Consider the following 11,326-nt stretch of genomic DNA (forward strand, 5'->3'; position numbering starts at 1 on the left):
TATTATTAATACGCAAAAAGAGAGAAGACTCTGAGAGACATCAACATGGATCCGGACACCATCTGCACCTTGTGCATTCTCTGGTGAACATCAACAACTCCATGTTCCAGATGAAGATGGAACACAGACGGTCTATGTCTTGTCTTGTGGATAGAGTCTCAAATCTGGAAGAAAATCTAAATCCAGAACGTGACTACAGCCGGAGGTATGAAAACCAGTCACCGAGACACCTGAGAGAGCATCGTGCGACCACCGCGAGAAGCTATCAGGTGTCACCTGATCGCATATCATGGAATTATTTCAACCTGGCTGAGGAAAAGGACTATGGCCTGTCTCAGGAGAAAAAAGAGCTCCAGGCAGTTATCAACAGCCTTCGTAGGCAGAATGAAGAATTGATAGAGCGCCTAGAAGACATGAGCAAAAAAGTCACTTTTCTTCAAGAACTAAAGAATTCCAAAGACTTACAGACTGAAGACCTGGAAAAGAGACTTTATGCCATGGAGATGTCCGCATCTGAACATCTTGATGCTGCTGAAGACCTCACGATTGAACTGTTCAAAGCTGAATACGCCAATGAGGACCTCATTGAGGACAACATTGAGTTACACCAACAGCTATCTGCTGAGAAACAGGACAGGGAGAATGTGGCCAAATACCTTGAGAAGTTTGAAGATGCTGTTGGAGCAATGAAAGCCTCTCTTCTAAGAGATAAACAGCTGAGCAATCCAGTTAGCACTCAACTTCGTGTGAAGATGGAGCAACTGCTCTCCGAAACACAAGGCTTCAGGTCCACACAAATCCCAATAACTGATGACCCTTCATGTTGTACGTGGCCCTCACCACCAAGCAGGCTGCTCTCTAGGGAACCATCACCCAGCCCTTAGATTCTTGCCTGGCCACGGCAATGGAGCAACCTCTGAGATCTCTTCAATGTTCTTAACCGTCTTCAGGAGGATGCTCCCTTGGTCACCAGTTGCCAATCAAAGAACATCACAAGTTTCCGTCTGTACTGTGATTTCTTCCATTGATCTCGAATCACAAATTCCCAACCATTAATCAATTTGGCAATAAAATTTAACATCTAGTATGGATCATACCATTTATTATACAGAAAATGGGGGGGGTCACAAATTTAAAGTGAAACCTTCTACAAAGAGAAGGGTAACAGTACAATGATGCAAATTATAAGAACACAAAGTTAATATGGTGGCTCCCATGGTTTACACATAATACAGGGTTCTAATACATATACATGCACATTGTACAGCGCTGCAGAATGTGATGGCGCTATAAACATCATTACATAGGTATATTTACTGATTTATATCCATACCTGGGAACTTCCTGCTGTAGAGTACCAGGCGCTCTCCTCCTTCTGGTAGTGATGGCATCATGGGGGAGGGGCTATCTGTGCATAGGCATAAGTGGGCGGGAAGTAGGAGGGGAAATGGGGACCCTGGCCTGGAGGAAAAATCCTGAGAAACTATCCAGTCAAACAAATAAATCCTACCATCAAAACGTAACTCTTATTATTAAGTGTAACGTATGAGATCAATACAAAGTATCTAAACAGTGTCAGTGACCGCTCAACATAGAGACTCCTAACGACAGACACTATGTATAACTATTCACCCTATCGCTCCTCCCTACATCCCAGACCGCCTACATCTAATAAAGTTACTCTCCCATAGTGACATTCTCCGTATCAGATGATGTAGACGGTGCCCTAATCTGTCAGTCTGTCTCGCCTACAAACATCCTAGGACTGCCTGCATCAAAGAGAAAAAAGAAAAATAAATGCAGCATATTGCATCATTCCATCCAGGAGCGGGGCTCCCCACTTCTGCATCACATATCAAAAGCAGTACCAACGCTTATCATCGCGTGGCTGATAATGCCCTAAACAGAGCATCAATAGCCCGTACCTGATGATATTTTAAATGACAGATCAGTCAGGAAATCATGATGGTTTATGTCCTGCCCCAACTCATGTATTCCACTTCTTCACAGAGTCATTATGTACCAATTTCATAATAATGATATACTTGCACTAGATCTTTGTGTATAGTTACAGGTAAAATGTATATATCCCATTTGGCACATATAGATGTACCGCAACCACGGAGACCCCCCAAAAGGAAACCAGGAGCAATAATTGTAAATACGGGGGAAAAAATAAATAAAAATTGTGTTTATCACATATTACCACAAAATTGGATGTGTATATTTATATTATTCAATGAATGGAGCAAACGAAAACCCCTCATTCAGCCCTTTGGGGGAGAGGGTCTGTAACTACCAAAAACACTCACTCCTTAGTAATTTCACATTAATATCGCTTTTTCATGGTGATTGTTTGATCTTTTCAATAGCTACGATGCTTTTCATGACGGGAGACTGGGGTGTCCCTCGTATCTCTAACCGAATCGAGCCCTCTTATCCCGAGTTCTCTAAAAGTTTTCCCAATGTATTTTTCCCACAAGCTCAATCGGTCATGTATATAACACCTACCCTACGCCAATCTATGAAGGACCTGATTCCAAAAGTTTTTAAACCCGTCGTGTCTTTAAAACAGTGAGTTGGCTTAATATATTGGCAGACTCTACATCTCCCGCGTTTGTACATGCCCTCAGGCTTATTTCTAAGCCAAATCGAGGAATTAGGAGCCCAAGACTCTAAGACTGCATTAAAAAAACAGTTATTAATCTTATCTTAATGGGTATGTTCTAACCCTGAGAATCTGCCCAGTCACCCGGAGATTCTGAGACTGGGGAACATCCGTGAGAATCTGCCCATTCACCCCGAAACTCTGAGACTGGGGAACATCCGTGAGAATCTGCCCATTCACCCCGAAACTCTGAGACTGGGGAACATCCGTGAGAATCTGCCCATTCACCCTGAGAATCTGAGATGGATTAAGAACAGAAACCTGCCCATTTCCCACCAGAGTCTGAGACTTGGGCAAAAACCCTTAGAATCTGCACATTCACCCTGAGACTGGGATAAAAACCCTGAGAATCTGCCCATTTCACTCCAGTACGCTTAGACTGTTGTCAAAAACCTCTAGAATCTGCCCATTCACCCCGAGACTGACACTAGGGTATAAAACCCAGACACTCTGCCCATTTAGAACACCCTTAGAATCTGCCCTTTCACTCTTAGATTCAGAGGATGGGGTTAAAATCCTGAGAAACTGCCCATTAAACCCGATACCCTGGCAGGTGGGGAAAAACCTTCAGAATCATCATATTCACCCCAAGACCCTGATACTCATGTAAATAACCTGAAGTAACAATCCTGAGAATCTTCCCATTTACTTCAAAACCTTAAAGCCACCAGAGAGGAGAGGAGAGGTTATTTGTGTTCTCGTTTTGTTCTGATTTGTTTTCTTCGTTAATTCTCCTTCTATCGGAGGGGAAGGAGTAGCGACTTCTATTTAGCAATTGATCTATTTTTTTTCCTAACACAACTACAAAAACTCCATAATGCATCCTTTTCAATGATTTCTTTTTTTATTTTTAATCTCTAAAATACCAGTGTGACGGCCCCGGGTTAATCGGTACCGTCTGTAATAATTATTGTTTGTGATACCTGCATTTCCCAGTATATGTTGTGATTATGGTGTGTGCTTTTGTTCCCCTTGTTTGCTACCCTGTCCAGGTGCCACATGTCCTGCCCCTCCCTCCTTACACAGACTACAGTAGAGACCCCCTACTGAGCTGAGGGCTAATGCTCAGTCATATGCAAAGGAGGGCAGGATGTAATTCCCTTGTGTCTATTGGACGCAATTCCCTTGTGTGTCTATTGGACGTAACTCAATCCCTTGTACTGTTTAAATGCCCCTGTGTTCCCAAATAAAGGGAGTTCCTGTTTTACCTCACTACGAGTCCTGTCTTGTTATTGAGGTAAGCCTCGGTGCTGCCCTTATTAGGGCGGTAGGGTGCTGTATTGCTATACTTCGGTATACTACAGTACGGCCGAGGTTCCTGAAGAGCTGTGTTCTCTGCTATGATCGCGTATTGTCCTTTTCAGGACGATAGCCACCCTGTGTAGCTCAGTTTCGGCTAGCCACAGACAGCGAAGGGGTTAGTCTCTGGTGCCCCGGTGGCCATGGGGCGAAGGAAGCAACGTTCGGCGGGCGTACCCAGTCGGGGTACAGGTCGGTCCCGTCACATTGGTGGCAGCGGTGGGATGCTTCCTCAGTACAGAGACAGCCCAACCACTACTGGGACTAACAGGCTTGCTGACCACGGAGGTACAGCCACATCGGCGGCAGCTATGGCAGAAGAACTGAGCCGGTGTCGGGAACAGGCAACGAAGAAGTTCCGCAACAGATTACAGAGGAGGATGGCATTCTACGGAGCCACTCCATCTGCAGAAACAGTCTGTAGGACGGTAATGGAAATGGATCGGCAGTTCAAGGTGGACCTGGATCTACAGAGGAATGCGTCACGAGGAGCTGATGAGTATAAGTGGGAAGCTCCGTTATGGGACTTTGAGACTCGAGTTAAGGTCGCCCTGACGATACAGGGAGGGCCGATTCCAGAGGAAGTACGGCTGGAATGGAGAGCCCTGATTCGGCTAGAGCTGTGGGAAGATGCCATGGAAAACTGGTACAACTGCAGAAGCGAGAACCTGCCTACCCCAGAACAACGCTTCGGGGAGCTGTTTAAGCTGCGGCGTCGCCGGATGAGATGGCAGCCCACCGAGGAGGAAGTAGCCACACTGGAGAAGTTGGTGGCGAAGGAGCTCGAGCTCGGGGACCTATACCGAGCATTATATTGGGCTGCAGCCCAGCAGGAGTGGGGGTCCGGAAATCACTATTCTCCGGAAGGTGAGGACCTCTATGTCCCTGGCTTAGATTGGGAAGCTTTTGAAGCAGAAGACGACTTTGGTAGTTCGGAGAGCTATAGGTTCTGGGACCTGTACAAGGACCGCGAGGAAATGCTGCCGCTTTCCCAAGAACTGACCCTGGCAGCTGACTTAGAAGGGCTAGTCTACAGGGAATGGTGCCTGGAGATGGAATACTTAGGGCTGCTGGAAGGCGGCCTTTCCATGACACGGGAGTCGACAGATCCTGCAGTTCCAGCTGAAGCACTGACAACAGGGCAGAGGGACGCTGTTCTCTGCCCAGCACCATGCGCCCCTCCTACTCCGGCTGAAATGCTGGCAGCGGGGCAGAGTGCCGCTGGCCTCTGCCTGCCCCACGGTGAAGGGTCCCTGCCTGCTAGCAGGGACCCACCAGGGCAGAGCAACGCGATCCTCTGCCCAGCACCGCAAAATGCCAGACCGGCAGAAGAGCCGGCCACAGGGCAGAGTGCTTTTGGCCTCTGCTCATCCCCCAGCACGGTGTCCCGGCCGGCTAACGAGGACCAACCAGCAGAAGCGCTGGCACCTGTAGAGAGCATCGCTGACATCTGTCCTGCATCAGCAATCCTCGCTCAGGCTGAAGCACCGGCAATAGGGCAGAATGCTGCTGGTGTCTACCTGTCCCACAGCGAAGGGTCCCCACCTGCTAGCAGGGACCCACCATCGGAAGAGCTGGCGACAGGGCAGAGTGACGCTGTCCGCTGCCCAGCACTGTTCCCCACACCAGCAGAAGCGCTGGCAACTGGGCAGAAAGTTGCTGACCTCTGCCCTGCCCCGCCTACATCCCCATCATCTGGATTTCCCCAACAGCCGTCACCAATCATGGGAGGAAGGGCAACTGGCGTTCCTCCCCAGCGGCTGACAGATATCCAGGGAGATGCGGCAGCCGGCCCATCTTCCCAGCGGCAGAAGGAGCACCAGGGAGGGGGTGCAGGTGGCATCCCTCCCCAGCGGCTGAGTGAGAACCCGGGAGATGGCGCAGCTGGTCAGTCTCCCCAGCGGCAGCTCACAGACCCGGGAGCGGAGGAACCGGTCCTCGCTCCCCAGCGGCTGATCCCAATGATTGGAGCTGAGGGTATTGTCCCTCCTCCCCAGCGGCTGGCAGATATCCCGGGAGATGCGGCAGCCGGCCCATCTCCCCAGCAGCAGAAGGAACACCACGGAGGGGGTGCAGGCGGCATTCCTCCCCAGCGGCTGAGTGAGAACCCGGGAGATGGCGCAGCTGGTCAGTCTCCCCAGCGGCAGCCCACTATCCCGGGAGCAGAGGAACCTGCCCTCCCTCCTCAGCAGCAGATGATAGCAAGGGACACCGTTCCCTCCCCCCAGCTGCAGGCCGGACCCGAAGATCCCTTAGCCCCAGCAGAAGCGCTGGCAACAGGGCAGAGCACCTCTGGCCTCTGCACAGCACCTACAACAGGGATCCAGGGAGATAAGGCAGTCGGCTCATCTCCCCAGCGGCAGAGGGAGCAACAGGGAGGGGGTGCAGGCGGCATCCCTCCCCAGAGGCTGGGTACCCTCCAGGGAGAAGGGGCAGTCGGCACTTCTCTCCAGCGAATGGTATACGCACCGGGAGAGGCAGACGTTGGCCGGGTAAGCGCTACCTTTGTAGGAGCAATCGAGCTAGGGGACTGTCACAGAGGCCTCCATGCCATGGGTTTCTGGAGGGGCCTGAGTGCCAGCCTTCTCCCTACAGACTATGGGCCCGGGTGCAGAGCGCCACACTCCAAAGACTGGGGAGCAGAGACAACCTAATGCCCACCTATCTTTCCCGGACAGCCCCAAGCCGACCCGTTAGGGGTCTAGCCGGGTCTGCCGGACTATGGGGGGGGAGATGTGACGGCCCCGGGTTAATCGGTACCGTCTGTAATAATTATTGTTTGTGATACCTGCATTTCCCAGTATATGTTGTGATTATGGTGTGTGCTTTTGTTCCCCTTGTTTGCTACCCTGTCCAGGTGCCACATGTCCTGCCCCTCCCTCCTTACACAGACTACAGTAGAGACCCCCTACTGGGCTGAGGGCTAATGCTCAGTCATATGCAAAGGAGGGCAGGATGTAATTCCCTTGTGTCTATTGGACGCAATTCCCTTGTGTCTATTGGACGCAATTCCCTTGTGTGTCTATTGGACGGAACTCAATCCCTTGTACTGTTTAAATGCCCCTGTGTTCCCAAATAAAGAGAGTTCCTGTTTTACCTCACTACGAGTCCTGTCTTGTTATTGAGGTAAGCCTCGGTGCTGCCCTTATTAGGGCGGTAGGGTGCTGTATTGCTATACTTCGGTATACTACAGTACGGCCGAGGTTCCTGAAGAGCTGTGTTCTCTGCTATGATCGCGTATTGTCCTTTTCAGGACGATAGCCACCCTGTGTAGCTCAGTTTCGGCTAGCCACAGACAGCGAAGGGGTTAGTCTCTGGTGCCCCGGTGGCCATGGGGCGAAGGAAGCAACGTTCGGCGGGCGTACCCAGTCGGGGTACAGGTCGGTCCCGTCACAACCAGTATTTTAATTTTCTTTCTTACTGAAGGGGTGGTAGATAAGTGGAACAGCCTCCTAGCAGGAGTATCTTGAAGTGGACTCCATCATTAGGTCTGGCCTCGGCTTTGGGAATCCCATTGGTGGCCTCTTCTGGTAATAAGCCACCTCCGCATTTACTCTGTTCTCTGCTAGGTGGACTGTGACGTTTGTAGTAATTACGGGTACTGGCTACACAGCGCAGGGATCAGAAACGACCCGCGAGAGAGCAGAAAGTTCAACATGACTAAGCAAGGACTGGATTATGATGGCAATGTGAGTAATTCCTCCCCGTTTCAACAGAGGGGTGACTTTATTTTAGTGGGTGTAGTTGAGGTTACTTATGTAACTGGGTGAGATATTTAGAAGCAGATTAATTCTGTTATCTAATAAGTGGGACTGTTGGCAGCTATGTTTTGAAACCAGGGTTTAACCCTTAAATGTCTCGGACACAACTTGGTGGAAGAAGTGAAGAATAACTAAATGTCGGGTCAATAAACAAATGAAGTTCCGTGTTACGCAATCACAGCGGCCACATCGCCCCGGAAGATACGTTACCTTTTACATAATGTTACAGAATCGACCAATCACATCTTCCGTCATATAGTGTTTTTCCCTTGATGTATACCAGTGTTCATATCTATATGTTTTTATTCTATAGGGTGACTATTTCCGGCTTTGGGTTCCCGAATTGCAGAAGATAGAGGGTGGGGATGTACACCCTCCCTGGGCACTGAGTAACGGGCAACTTGCGCATGCTGAGGTGTCTCTTGGGAAACCTATCCGTTTCCAGTTGTAATGGCGCAAGAATGGAGCAGACACATCAACCAGAAGCCCGTAAGTTACACCATTATTAAACCGTTTTATATATATATATCCAATGGCGAGTAGTACCCCGGGCTTCAGCAAAATAAAGTAACGGGAAAAGATTATTGGAGGGAAGTAGGGTGGTTGATAAGTGGATCGGCCTTCCAGCAGAAGTGGTAGATGTGAGATAATTTCAGAGTGCATGGGATAGGCATATGGGAACTGAATCTAACACCAGGCCAACGACTGATTAAGGTTGAATCTTTACCGCAAGAGAAACGGACGGATAGATGGAATCCATGGAGGCCTCTGTGTGAAAGCTCAGTAGAAGCCAGACCACTTTATTAGCTCCCCACCCACCCGAGTACCAAGCGATGTGAAGTTTGGATGAATTTAGTTACAAAGGTAGTGGTTTCCGGTTTATAAAGTAGATGGGAATGTTAAGGCAGATCTGTCACAAACTTATTTTCCTATTCTCAGAATCTGCATGATTATTCCTCCCCATTGCGTTATCTCTTCCCTTTTGTTAAGGTGGTTTCTAGGCAACATAACTTTTACAGACAAACCGAAAACGGAAACCTTTTCTAATTAGATGATGTGTCCAATATGACTTCTTTTATCTTCCCTGTCCGGTTGAATTAACTGGACAGGGAATGATTAATATTTATAGTCTCAGTGCATATGTCCCAAGTGTCCCTGGGTGTAGGTACAGTCCCTCTTTCCTTTCTGCCTATTTCTGCAGAATATGTATTTGCCTCCTAACCCCCCCCCCCCCACACACTCCCTGGCTTGCAGTAGATCTGTTTGGCTGAACACATCTCCTACCGTCCCCAGCCTCATGAAATACTCACCGCCAGTCAGAGCCCCCCTGGGACCATCTCTGGAGCTAACGGGACCCTGCGTGCGCATACACAGAAAGTGCTTACACTGATTTCAATACAAGCAATTCTCTGTCACTGATTGGCTGCTTTAAGTTAATCAATGGCATGAAGGTGAGACTTCAGAAGGAGCTGCAGCTTCCCACAAAGGTGATTATGTATTTATTGAGTATTAAAGTACTCACACAGCCCCACATTGTACTGCGCTAAGGAATATGATGGCGCTATATAAATAAATATTCATTCTGTGTTGCTGAGGCTGCATGGGGTCACTGGAGCTTCCCTTTAATGCTATAAATTGATACAAATGTTTACGTCTCTTGCATGCTGGTGTTATGACATCATCAATGGGGAGGGGGCCCGTCACACCCACCTAAACAACACAAGAACAGGGGGATAGACTTCTACTTCTCATGCAATTAATTTGTTTAAATCCAGCAGGAACCCCCAAACTGCTCCACCATCAGATCGGACCGGTGGGAAAGCCTGGTTTTAATGACCATCGGCCCCTCACACTCCCAATCTGCTGCTCCAGTGACAGATCAGGTGCTGCTGCTATGTGAACATCAGGCGGCCGCTGGCCTTAAAGTGCCAGCACCATCCGATCAACACCAGACCGGCCCTGGCTGGGTATAAACCTCATTACCCTCTTTTATTGCACTAAATCCAAACATTACAGCTTTTTTATTTTATTGAAAATGGCCCAATTTTATCCTCCTGTTGATCTGTTGGGTCGCGGCTCGAGGTGCCTTTCCACATCCGTTCCGGGCGTGGGAGGCATTAATACGGCGAGTAGGATTTTGTTACTCGGAGCAGGAAAGTCTTGCAGGGCGTCTCTTAGTCCGTTCCCCGTGTGATTTCCCTGCGGTAAATCCGCCGCTCGCTGAAGCTGATGTCGCGTTTTCCTGCCGGACTCCGGACACAAAGGTTCTGGTACCGGCCTGAGCTGCCGTCAGATGCGCCGCGGGAAGCCGAATAATTACGCATTTCGCTTTTTTAGTAACAATACACGGTTTACGTGATAACATTCGCATCCACTGATAATTTATACTTTTATTTTTTTATACATTATGTGTTAATATTTACACGATTATGTCGTACGCTGCTTCACGTGATGCACTCAGGGGCCTGAACTCCAACAGGCTTCCAGGTCATCAGAAGCATCTTAGCGACTGTTGTATATGTAGAGTTATATATCTGCCCCAAATCAGCGTTATTACTGGAAGGGAGACTGTGCCGGGGCAGAGAGCCAGAGCAAGGAGGTTTCTGCGGGGACTCGCCAACCAGCAGAGATAATGATGCGCAGAAGCGCTGAGAGCAGCAAAGGCGCAGATCTTTCTGCTCAACAAGCCCCCTTCACCCCAGCAGGGAAAGAGGGTAAGTACTGGCACGGAAGGGACCAAACATTTTTAGAACATGTTGCGTTTGTAATACCCCCTGAATTATTGCAGTAGTTACCAACACTGTAACCTGGAACATAAAGCGGAAATGGCAACATGTCCAGGAGTAACACGCGACTCTGTGTTCCAGCACTCATAGGATCAGTTCTCAGATTCATAGCTCCCAACAGCCACGACACTCACAGGGCATTCACATCTTCCAGTCTGCCCACTTCATGGTCCTATCCTGCCCCTCCTTACTCCTAACAAAGGGACCCTGATTTGGACACCTGGAGATTTGGGGGCTGTGCAGATTTCCACCCCCTAGTGCTGTAATATACCCCCCCGCGCTATATACATTAAGATAACCCCCCCCCCCCCCAGCAGCATATACAGTAATAAGCTGTATTCCAATAAACTCCCTTTATCTGCAGACCTGGACGCCGCCATTGCTGTCTACTATATCAACTCCAACTGCTTTAAAAAGAAAACAGCTAAATATTTTGTAACATTTTTGTTTAACCCCTTCAATCCCCTATAGACGTACCGGGACGTCTAGCCTTTCGTGCAGCGTCAGGAACACATCCCTGCCGCTGCACGGGAGAACAGGCTGTCGTTTGACAGCCTGGACCCCCCCCTGCAGCCCGATCCCCTGTAACAACTTGGTGTGTCATTAGCCTTGGGGGACTGAACCACATCCAGGTCAGTGACATTACTGCCGGATGTGCGACACTGGGGGAGAGAGAGAGAGAGAGAGATAGAGACAGAGAGAGTTCGTTTTGCAGAGCTGCAGTGCTTAGTGCAAAACCACATTATATATTGGGGATAGTGTAGTGTTTTAGAAATTGGCCAGGTAGGTACAATGGCGCAACATGTCTTCAG

This window comes from Sceloporus occidentalis, unplaced genomic scaffold, assembly GCF_023333645.1.
Source record: "Sceloporus occidentalis isolate IW3139 unplaced genomic scaffold, rSceOcc1.0.p SCAF_161, whole genome shotgun sequence".
NCBI classification, from domain to species: Eukaryota; Metazoa; Chordata; class Lepidosauria; order Squamata; family Phrynosomatidae; genus Sceloporus; species Sceloporus occidentalis.